A 12778-nucleotide genomic window follows, 5' to 3' on the forward strand; every position below is an offset into this window, starting at 1 on the left:
TTAGCTTGTCAGGCTGAGACCATCCTACACATACAACACTTTGGAAGGACAACTAAACCACAATCAAGAACCTCACTGCTCTCAACTACACCACCTAGCCACATACACACATACGGAAGGTAACTCACCTAATCATGCCAGATTCGTACGAAACTTAAGGAACACCATCCCCTCACTAGGATACACCTGTCCCTACCCTTCTACACTCAAAACCCTCACTCTAAACCCGTCTGCAAAAAACGTTGTCAGCGGGATGGAAACACACCAAAACGCCTGTATAACGACCCGACACACACTCTTGGGAAGATACACACACACACACTATGGGGCACCACTCAGTTTACACAACACACCTGGCTGAGACAGGGAACACACCTATGGAGTGAGAGAAGAGAGACTATCCGTTTGCCCACTCCACACAGAGACACACACACACACACACACACACACACCCAAAAACTCATCTCAAAAGAGGAGAATTTCTGGTTTTTAGATACAATTGAGCTTGGGCCAACACCAATGGGGCAAAGAGCTCACACAATATGTGTAAAATATACCAGATACAATCACAAACTGGAGCAGAAACTTCGCTCATAGGAGAAACTTACACAGAAAAATAGCAGAAAAAGAGTGAGTAATTTGGAAAAATGGATAGCGCCATCGCGTCCGGAACGGCCCAAAACCCCAGTCTACAATGTCAAAGTGCTCAAATCCGACCTCCGATGAGCAGTTTACGGCCAAAACAGACTCCAAAAACCCCAAAAACATCTGCGACTGTTCCTCCTCTCTTCTCCACGTTTTTTCTGGTCTTCTCTCTCTTTTTTCAGTTCCCACACTTAGATTTATTACTTGGGAACCCTTGGCCTTTTAGATGACCTCAAATGGACCTCGAACAAGCCAAAAATTGACCTCCCAATGCATAGTTGTCATCTTTTTGCATCATCCGCACACCTGGTACTTAGCTTTTTCCAATAATGCGTCTCGCAACCACGTGAAGTGGCCCCCAAAAATGTTCCTCATGATGACCTTTCTGCATAATTATCACAAGAAAACATCCACGTTGTGTCCGTACTCATCCACGTGCAAATATTGACCCCGTTCGACCTCCTGACGCCACTCGATGCCATTGACTTGAGCAAAGTGAACCCCGAACCCCGACGGCCTCTAAAACACCGGGGACAGAATGGCGCGCCTCGAGCCTGTCATGGTAAAGCAAACAATGGGCACCACCTAGCATCAGCGGCTAGGACGCAAACAACACACCACCATAACAAGTTTTCATCCAAGAGAGATGGATGCTTGGGAGTAATGATGAAAAGGAAAGGGAATGAGATCAAGTGAGAGAGAGAGAGAGAGAGAGAGAGACAGAGAGTGAGGGAGGGGGTATAGTGGCTTAGTACTTAGGCATCACAAAAGGATGGCAAATCCGCACACCCTTCACACATACACAGTGAAAGAGAGAGAGAGAGAGAGTGAGGGAGGGGGTATAGCGGCTTAGTACTTAGGCATCACAAAAGGATGGCAAATCCGCACACCCTTCACACATACACAAGCTCACTCCAAAACACAAGACTAGGTGGCGATTCCGCACACCTCACATGGGCAAAACATTGCAAGAAAACATACTCACAAAACCTCAAGCTTTATTTAGAGAATTAGGCGATGAAATGGGGAGCATAGGGTAGGGAAATGAGAAGGGAGAGAGTGGTAGAGCACATGGTGGATAGGTGGGAGTTGATGGCGAAGACTCGCACAAGGATTATGGCCATCATACTTCATTTAGTTTCCCTTCATCTTCCATAGCCAAGGGTGTAGAGGTCATGCTCAAGACAAGCATGGTGATTGCGGTGATGGTGATGTTGTGGGTGTGTGTGTGTGCACTAGGCACACACAGTGCATAGTGTGTTCTTTGGTGATGTTGTGTGTATTTAGTGTGATGGTGACCCCTCTTTATATAGGGGAGGAGGGGGGAGAAATTATAGAATTTAGAAATAAAGAAATCATTATCTACATAGGCCATGTGACTGTGGGCCCCACTTGTCTGGCTGTGTGTATATGTGCCAGAACAGCAGTCTCATGAGAGAGAGACTAAGAGAGAGAGATGGGTTGATGAAAAAAAGTGAGAGGTGACGTGGAGAATACAGGAATTACAAGAGAGGTGAATCTGTGTGCAGATGTGTGTGAACACAAGAAAAATCAGGTAACCACCGGGTAGGGATGGGTCTGTGGGCACTCTTTTCAGTGAAACTGAGTGTGTGTGAGTGTGGGGGAGGTTATTTAGCTACAAGACAAGAGACATGGCGCCCTTTAGAGAGAGAGGGGGGTATTTGGGTCATGGGATATGATAGGAGAGAGAAAGGGGGGGTGGGGTATACTATTTTGGAAGATATGATAAGTTGCATGTCAGTTAGGGTGCATTATTGGTGAGAGGTGGGGTAGCTTGAAGGGAGAGACAAAGGAGAAAGGACAAGGGGAAGAGAGAGGGGGTTGACCTTTTGGGTGGAGGAGAGGAAAAGGGACACACGGCGGGGCATCAGTGAAGAAAAAGGAGGCAAGGTGGGGATGGGCTGCCCCGCAGTCATGAGGTGGCCTATTTTACCTTTCTCATATATTTACATAATCATACTTTTTTTTTTCTTACTTTTCCAATGCCTTTTATCACTCCCTCCCTAAGAAGAGGTTTCCATGGGGTGGGGACGAGAGAAGAGGGGTATGGGAGCTTGGCTTGTGAAAAGCCCCCATCATTAGCCCTCCCCTTTTGGCTAGAGGCATTCATGTCTCTAGCTCTGTTTCTTCTTCCGCTTAGCTATAGGATCCGATATCGAGTTGCCTTCTGAACTAGCCATTCCATTTGGCCATTGGTGAGATTTCTGGGATATTCATGAATCTGTAACAGGTCCGAGTGATAACTTGTTCCTTGGAATAGTGTCGGTTGATTAAAGGAGAAGCCCATGGCTTCCAGAACTTTGTGCCAATGTCCTCCTGGATCCCAAGTGAAAAATAGGATCATTGTTTGTAGTGTCCGAACAATAAAATTTGCATGCCAAATTGGATCAAATTTGTAACCACCATTAGCGAGAGGAGAAATGAGCATCTTGGCTCCTGCAAAGACAGAACTGAAAATTATGATTCCCAAGAGTGTACCAAGAATCCACCATATATGGCCGCCTTGTTGGTGTGGTGAGCTCAAGTTGTCTTCAGCATCCTGATTACTGCCATGACTAGAAAAAACTGCGAGCATATCATGCTTCTTTTGGGTGTGCTCAAACATGTCAGCTTCCTTTACTGATGCTAATAGCAAGCCACCTACCTTGCGGCTTAAATTCAAGCGTAATCCACTTACCTTTCTCCAAAGAGAGGATGCACTATTTGTAAAAAATTGTACCAAATTGTGAATGAGGTCTTCATTCTTGCATTCTATTAGGCTTTTGTCTATCCATGGCTCCTTTGCTCTTATCTCCATGCTGATCTTATCTCTATATGTTAGAGCAGCTAGCCATAGCCATAGGTCAGATGCATCCCATGCAAACACAATGTTGTGTTGTGGAGGAGTTTGGAACATCCTTAAAAGGTTGGCAGCATATTGATCATCAAACTTACTCTGAACACCCTCACATAAACTGGAGGCATTACCCATCTCCAAGTTTATAACACCCTTCAGTAGACTAGAGGCATTACCCATCTCTAAGTCACTACACAATAAAGTCTTGCTCGGCTGCCAAGCCTCTGGAGCAATATCCAACTCCAAACCTTTAGTCATACTTACCTCTTTGTTATGGTCCTCATGCGAAACTGCCTTGATGCAAGATTCCTTTAGCTTGCTACACTGTCCTGGGTCCATGCTGGTGCACAGGCTTCCGTTTTCAAAGCCCTCCCCTTTGCTTGATATGTTGTCCATCTTCTGCAAAGCCTTGCTAACAGGCTGGTTTTCCTCTTCTCTTGTATCTTTCATGACCTTTGCATTCCTCTTACTCTGACGAGGCCTAATCAACACTTTACACCTTCTTATCCTTACTGCCCAATGCTGTCGATTGATCGCTTTGGTGCCTATTTCATCCAAGGTTAAAGATGTACTCACATTTGTAACACAATTTTCTTGACTTACCTCCCCCACCTGGGTAACATCTTTTGATTCTTTAACCTCTTGTTCCACTGCTCCAATTCTTTGAATAGTCTTCTTACTTGATCCTTCTTCCGTTACACTCATCTTGACCTCTTCTGCAAGACCAATGATACTTGGTGTGCGGGTACCAATTGGTGGTGGGCGTAGGATGATTGTAAGTGGTGATTGTGGTGGTGGTTGCATTGGTGACTGGTGTCGAATTGGTGTGTCCATCTGTGGTTGCACCGCTGGTGGTGTGATTTAAATAGGTGGGATTGGTTGCCTGAGTGGCGGAGGTCTTGCTCTTGGTGGAGAGATCTGATTCTGTCTCCCCCCTCTATTGAAATTCTGCCTCCTCGGGTGTGGGCAGTAGTACATTTCATGGCCATCTTCCCCGTAGTTGTAACAGTGGTACTCTGGGTTCTGCCTTCGTTGTCCTCTTCCTTGTTCTGGGTTCCTGCCAGGTGTATGCCTTTGTTGCACCAGATGCACAGATAAACTCTCTAGTTGGGTGGTGATACGACTCAGCAGGTCTTGCTCTTCTAATGCCTCCTGCGGTTGGACTCTATGATTGGCTGTTGTAGTCACTGGGGTTGGTTGTATCGAGCTTGTTTCCTCTGACTCGTTTACTCTTGCTTGCATGCGTAGCTTCTTGTCTTTAAGGCGGGCAATCTCAACGGCTAACTCGTACGTAGCCGGGAATCTACCTTTCACCTTCTCCTTGAGAAGCGGCCATAAGCCATGCGTGAACCGATCTTTTTTTAGGAAATCGGGTGCAGCTTCCCCCCTAGCCAGTGACTCAACCCACCGTTCCCACAAATCCACAAATTTGGACTCATAGGTGGCATATTCTAAAAGACCCTCCTGCTTCAAGTCTCTCAACTTGTCCCACAACTTTTCTGAAGTGGTACCTCCCCCAAAGCGCCTCTTAAAAGCGGTTTTTAAGGGCTCCCAGTCATCCTTGGTTGCTTGTGGAAGTGCATTGTACCAGGATCTAGCTTCTAGCTTCATGAGATGCTTAAAGATTCTAACCCGGGATTCATCCGTATCTTTGTTGCTCACTACACATGCTACTTCAAAGTCATCTACGAAGTCTGTTACCAAATCCTCCCCCTTCTTTCCTTTAAATGTTGGAAATGCTACACTTGCCATGATTACTGAGAGAGAGCTAGAAAGACACACTGCTTAACTTGCAAAAGTTTTTTTCTTCTTTACAAGGAGGCGTGTATACCCTCTTATACTAGGACATAGATTAAAACTTCAAACGGTACATTGCCTTGTACCAAAGGTAAGACAAATGGTTGATCTGATGCCAGAACCTCCAAAAACCGCTCCCCACCCGACATGGTGTCAATGACGTGCTGGTAGTGAGCCTTCAAATCCAGTATTACCTTGATTGAGCGTACACGTGTTGGTATGTGTGATCTCTCTCGAGGTAGGTTGTATTGATTCATGTGAAGCTTAGAGGTGCTTAGTCACTGTCCAAGCTTGTGGGAGAGGGAGGTGTTCTTTCCTGAAACAAACTCAGTAGATCCCTAGTTTCTCTAGTGAGAGTGTGAGCCAATGCTTCCGTTATCTGTGCTGTAGCATCAGGTGAGGCTTGAAAACTGACTATGATAATTACCTCGGTGACTTGAGTTACCCGATTCTCAAAGTAGAATAGTGTTGATTCTCTATTGTGTAGAGCTCCTTCCATTTTGTTGTTGTGGGTTGGTTGTAGGTTGCGGACATGGTTTCGACCTTCTCCTTCTTCTTCTTGGCACTTGGCCTATGTATATCCACTGGGTTTGGCGTGTTGGTTGACTCTCCCACTGCAAATCGATTACCGTTACGCCTGGCACTCGAGCTTCGATGGAGATGCGGAGTTCGTCTAGTTGTGCTTGGAGCTCTTCTTCTTCTGTCATCCAATTAGCAAATCCTGCTAGCCATTCATCCATTCACAATAGTTTAAGGGTTTCAGTCTTGTAAACTGAAGGGTTTCATGAAAAGATCCTCCGTGGGGGCACCAAATGACGCGAGCAAAGCGAACCTCGAACCCCGACGGCCTCTAAAACACCGGGGACCGAATGGCGCGGCTCGAGCCTGTCATGGTAAAACAAACAGGGGGCACCACCTAGCTTCAGCGGCTAGGACGCAAACAACACACCACCATAACAAAGTTTTCATCCAAGAGAGATGGATGCTTGGGAGTAATGATGAAAAGGAAACGGAATGAGATCAAGTGAGAGAGAGAGAGAGAGAGTGAGGGAGGGGGTATAGCGGCTTAGTACTTAGGCATCACAAAAGGATGGGAATCCGCACACCCTTCACACATACACAGCGAGAGAGAGAGAGAGAGAGAGAGAGAGAGAGAGAGAGAGGGAGGGGGTATAGCGGCTTAGTACTTAGGCATCACAAAAGGATGGCGAATCCGCACACCCTTCACACATACACAAGCTCACTCCAAAACACAAGACTAGGTGGTGATTCCGCACACCTCACATGGGCAAAACATTGCAAGAAAACATACTCACAAAACCTCAAGCTTTATTTAGATAATTAGGCAATGAAATGGGGAGCATAGCGTAGGGGAATGAGAAGGGAGAGAGTGGTAGAGCACATGGCGGATAGGTGGGAGTTGATGGCGAAGACTCGCACGAGGCTTATGGCCATCATCCTTCATTTAGTTGCCCTTCATCTTCCATAGTCAAGGGTATAGAGGTCATGCTCAAGACAAGCATGGTGATTGCGGTGATGGTGATGGTGTGGGTGTGTGTGTGTGTGCACTACGCACACACAGTGCATAGTGTGTTCTTTGGTGATGTTGTGTGTCTTTAGTGTGATGGTGACCCCTCTTTATATAGGGGAAGAGGGGGGAGAAATTATAGAATTTAGAAATGAAGAAATCATTATCTACATAGGCCATGTGACTGTGGGGCCCACTTGTCTGGCTGTGTGTATATGTGCCAAAACAGCAGTCTCATGAGAGAGAGACTAAGAGAGAGAGATGGGTTGATGAAAAAAAGTGAGACGTGACGTGGAGAATACAGGAATTATAAGAGAGGAGAGAGGGGACTGTGTTCAGAGGTGAATCTGTGTGCAGATGTGTGTGAACACAAGAAAAATCAGGTAACCACCGGGTGGGGATGGGTCTGTGGGCACTTTTTTCAGTGAAACTGAGTGTGTGTGAGTGTGGGGGAGGTTATTTAGCTACAAGACAAGAGACATGGCGCCCTTTAGAGAGAGAGGGGGGTATTTGGGTCATGGGATATGATAGGAGAGAGAAAGGGGGGGTGGGGTATACTATTTTGGAAGATATGATAAGTTGCATGTGAGTTAGGGTGCATTATTGGTGAGTTAGAATGCATTATTGGTGAGAGGTGGGGTAGCTTGAGGGGAGAGAGAAACGAGAAAGGACAAGGGGAAAAGAGAGGGGGTTGACCTTTTGAGTGGAGGAGAGGAAAAGGGACACACGGCAGGGCATCAGTGAAGAAAAAGGAGGCAAGGTGGGGATGGGCTGCCCCGCAGGCATGAGGTGGCCTATTTTACCTTTCTCATATATTTACATAATCATACTTTATTTTTTTTCTTACTTTACCAATGCCTTTTATCACTCCCTCCCTAAGAGGAGGTTTCCATGGGGTGGGGACGAGAGAAGAGGGGTATGGGAGCTTGGCTTGTGAAAAGCCCCCATCACCATTTGACGCACCTTCTTACCTCATGTCGTTGGCCCGCTGATAGCTTCCTCAGGAAGTTTTACGTGCTACCAACTCCTCATTATTATATAAAAAACACACTGGTACTGGTAATAGTGAAAATCGATGCACTATGTACATGTTGTCCTACCTGTACACATGTGGGCCCCACGTAACCACTTGGCTCTGGAAAATGGGAAATCCTTTATTCGATGCACCATGCATGTGTATGTACATATGCACAATCCCTTGCTCCAAAAAACTCTTGACATAACTTGCCCATCCCCTAGCCTGCTAGATCATTCATGATCAGCAGCAGCAAAAAGCGATATCAGACTCGCAATGTCACAAGTCTCCTCATCCTTCACCAACACTGCTTGATCCACAGACAACTCATCTTGATCGACCATCATTAACCTCGCATGATACAATTTAAGACGCAATACATTTACCGTTGACTTATGTAGAACCCCATCCAGGTTAGCCAACTGATATGTACCATTCGAGAAACACTCCACTACCTTGAAAGGGCCTTCCCACTTAATTTGAAACTTCTTTTGGACGTTGTTGTCCATTTTACTTTTGTAGCACAAAACCAAGTCATGCTTCTTGATATCCTTATTGTTGACCTTTTCATTTATCTTTGCCAAAGTCCTATCCTACATCTGCCCATAATGTTCCAATGCACTCATCCTATCCAACTGAACCTCTTGTAACTGTAAGAGCCTCTCTTTGAATGCATCACTAGGCGGCCCAAGCAACTTCTCTAGCATCTTTACTGCAGGCAACTCTACCTCCACATGCAATAGTGCTTCCTTTCCATATACCAAATGAAATGGAGTAAACCCTGTACCTGTCTTCACCGAAGTACGGTAAGCCCATAATGCACTAGGAAATTCCAAATCCCAATTCTTTCCTTGGTGCTCTGTCTCTTTTGAAAGAATTTGTACCAACTCACCATTGAACCTTTCATTTAAGCCATTACACTGCGGATAATAAGGAGTGGTATGCTGATGCCTAATATTCATCTTCGCGCATAAAGAATCTAGCAGCTTAGCTCTAAATCCTGGCCCTTTATCTGAAAGTAGCTCCAGTGGCACCCCAAACCTGCAACATATTTCATCATACACAAATTTTGCCACATCCTTTGCAGTGATCTGTTTTACTGCTATAGCCTCTGCCCATCTAGAGAGATAGTCCATTGCAGTCAAAATATAGCTTTTGCCCCTGCTTGTGATAGGTAATGCGGCCTATTGCATCAATCCCCCACTTTTCAAATACATTAAACGCCATAATGGTTTTTCGTAGCTCTGGCTTCAACACTCTCTTCCCAAATGCTTGACACCTATTGCAAGACCTACACCAATGGTGAACATCCTTTTTCAAACTAGGCCAGACATACCCCTCTTGCAAGATCTTATGCAAGGTGATCTTTAGAGCAAAATGGCCGCCACATGCGCCTTCATGATTCTCTTCCAACACTCTGTAAAGCTCCTCCCTCCAAGGTCCACGTCTCAACACGAGATCAACCCCTTCATGTATAAGACATCACCAATCAATTTGTACCTGTATGATCGATGCACAAAACCATACTTTTTAGACTTCTGAATCTCCTTTGGAATGATTCCTGTTAGCAAAAACTGCTCTTCTTGAGCCAAACTTTCCCGGTCATGATAAAGAGGTAAAGTGGTCCTCAACACAAATAACTCCCCAATCATGCTTTGAGTTGCTTTATGTGCTTCTCTATTTAGAGAACGTTCAATGTGTCTGATGCTCCATGCTTCAAACTTTTTTAACAGGCCTTGAAATTTTGAGCCACATTTCCTTCAATGAGTTGTTCTTGCTCTTCCAAACACCCAACACTTGCTTCACCACTAACAAGGCATCACCTTTTATGCTCAACCTTCGAACCCCATGCTTCAAACAAATGTGTAATCCAGCTTCCAGAGTAGCATATTCAGCCTCATTGTTACTATGAGCATCCAATTTGAACCCTCTCTTGCAGACTAGCTTCCCCTCTAGATCATAAAGTGCTATACCCCCTGAAGCTGCATCATGGCTCTTTTTGTATGAGCCATCAAAGAACAAGACATGTGCATTGCTGATCTGTGGCACTTCTTCAACTACCTTTCTCACCACCTCTTCCTTAACAATAAGGGGATTCTCCTTGTAGGTCAACAAATCAGCTAGGGTAGCCCTTGTACTATCTTCCACTAGAAAAGAGAACTCAAACTCTTGCAGCTCAATTACCCATTTCTCACCACATTTGACATGTTAGTACCATTAATTAACTGTGGCAAAAAGGCATAACTCATCAAGAAAACAAAAGGTCGTGGTAGCAAGTAATGAAGAAATCGTCGACAAGCAAATATTACACTGGCCATCAATAGCTCTACTTCCGAGAACTTTCTCTACGCTACCAACTTCACTCGGCTTGCACAATACATTGGCCTCATATAATGGCTGCCCTTCCCCTTTTGCCATAGCATGTCTCCAATGGCATCATCACCTACTGATGGATTTACATAAAAAACATTCTCCCAATCAACAGCCTGCATGGCTGACAACCCCCCTAACACCTCTTTCACCTCTTGAAACACTTCTTCACACTTGTCATCCCATTGTAATGGACCATGATTTGCCACTTGCTGTAATGGATAAAGAAGCTGCGAAGACAATGGAATAAACCGTGCCATGTACTTCACTTTGTGTATAAAGGTTGCCAATTGCTTCATACTCGTAGGTGATGGAAGAAGAATAATAGACTTAACCTTATCTGGATCAGCCTCAATGCCGTTTTCTGACACCATGTGGCCCAATAACTTCACCCTTGGCTGTGCTAGATGACATTTCTTTGGATTTAGTTGTCCTCCACATTCATCATATCGAGCTAATACCATTTGCAACTTCTCATGATGTTGTGCCCTACGGCTATAGACACAAAAGTCGTCCATAAAAGCTTTAACACAACTACAAATGAATGGTTTCAATACCCAATTTGCTCTCTCTACACAAATCCTCCACTTCCCATCCTTCTTTGGACTGACTACTACTGGACTCACCCATTCTGTGGCCTCCACAGGGACTATGAACCCTGCCTTCAATAACTTGTCCACCTCTTCTCGCAAGGCTTCCATATGATCTTGACCCATCCTTCTTAGCCTTTGCTGCACTGGCTTAGCACCTTCTTTCAGCTCTATATGCATCTCTTTGCCCTTGAACCCTCTGATCTCTTCATATGAAGTAATGAAGAGATTAGGAAAACTAGCTAGCATGTGCAAATATATCTCCTTCTCCATAGCTGAGAGGTCTCCACTAATCATTTGTTTCATCAATTCCTTCTTCTTTGACAATTCAACCTTCGTTTGCATCAGCCCTTCAATCACTTCATAAGGCCCTTCACTCTCATCTTCAACTTCATTCGCAAATGCAACTAAACATGACTCTTGGATTCCTTTGTCCATCAAAAGAAATGCAACATCAGCATCCTCATCACTGCTGGTAGTGCTATCACTATCTTCATCTGTCACCATGGAATAGTCTTCATCACTAGACTCATCCTCATCTTCATAAAGCTCCTCTAATCGTTTCCTTGTGTCCATATTATAAAGCTTCTTGGCACCACCTTTCTTTCCATAGAGGCTAATTGTACCATGTCGCCAATCTTGAAGAGCTCCCACTGCATGTAACCATGGTCTACTACTCAGTATAATAGGATATGCTCCCAACCCTGCTGGCATCACATGAAAATCAACCACTACCTTTGCATCATATGCCTCCACTTCTAAGCTCTTTACAACACCCAAACATTTTACTTTTTGATGGTTTGCCAATCTGATCCTAAAGCCTGACACCCCAGTCGCTGTAAGACCCATCTTCTCAACGCATGAGTGTGTTATGACACATATTTGGGCTCCACCATCCACATAACCTTGTCCCAGATTTTTTCTTTTGTGCCACACATCTACTATTGGGCAAATGTCTGGTAGCTCATCCATCGCCAACACCTTCACTGAACCTCTCTCTGGATCTTTGTTAACCATCCTCTTCCACTGTCACTTTAGCTTAGGCACCATCTCTATAAGATTCCCAAAAGTAACATTGGCTTTCCTGCTTGTTAGATCCTCCTTCAAGTCATAGCTTAATTGCCCATCCCGTAGAGGAAAATTTGAAACATGAAACTTTCGATGAGCTCTCCTTTTCCTCTTGACCTTGACATCCTCGTCTTCATGACTCTTTCCCTTCTTCTTACTAGGACGTGGGGCACTTATTCCGTCCTTGTCCTCTGTGGTCCTCTTCCCAATAGGCATCACTAATGTATCCTCTAGCTTTGATGCCTTCTCCAAGGTGACTACACTTAACACTTTTGTCTTTCCCTTTTCCCCTTGGGTTAATCCACTGGTTCCTTCTTCTCCCTTGATTTTGATGCCATAATCATTTGACCTAGTTAGCACCTGTCTTGGAAATGGATACATGTCTCCCCCCATCCTTGGTGGCTTATCACATTTTGGGCTGATGTGGCCCAAATCTCCACAATTATAACATGTGTGCGTCTACCTCTAGAACCTACCATTGCTTTGTCCAGCACCATTCCTGGGTCTTTCTTCACCTCCTGGCTGATTTGCAAACCTCCCTCGATTATTTCCCACTTGACCTAGCATGTTTAGGCGGAGATTCTTCATTAAATCTACCACTTGCCTCATGTCTTGCCTTAGCCCATCATCTTGCACTACTATAGTGACCACTGCTAGCATAACCTGAGGAGTAACAGAAACCACTGGTTCATGATGAACCCGACCTTGCGAAGAATCCATAGGCCTAAATTCAGACCTCATGGGCAAAGACTCCACCCCGAACTGACTCAGTTTCCTCAACTTCCACTCTTTGTTCCTTGCTACCTCTATTGCATCTTCATATATCCTAGGCTTCTTTAGCTCCACTCTCCAACGTACATTCTCCCAAAGACCAGCCAAGAACCTGTCCTTCTTCATCATGTAAGGCG

The sequence above is a fragment of the Adiantum capillus-veneris genome, chromosome 10 (assembly GCF_014529385.1).
Source record: "Adiantum capillus-veneris isolate H3 chromosome 10, ASM1452938v2, whole genome shotgun sequence".
NCBI lineage: Eukaryota > Viridiplantae > Streptophyta > Polypodiopsida > Polypodiales > Pteridaceae > Adiantum > Adiantum capillus-veneris.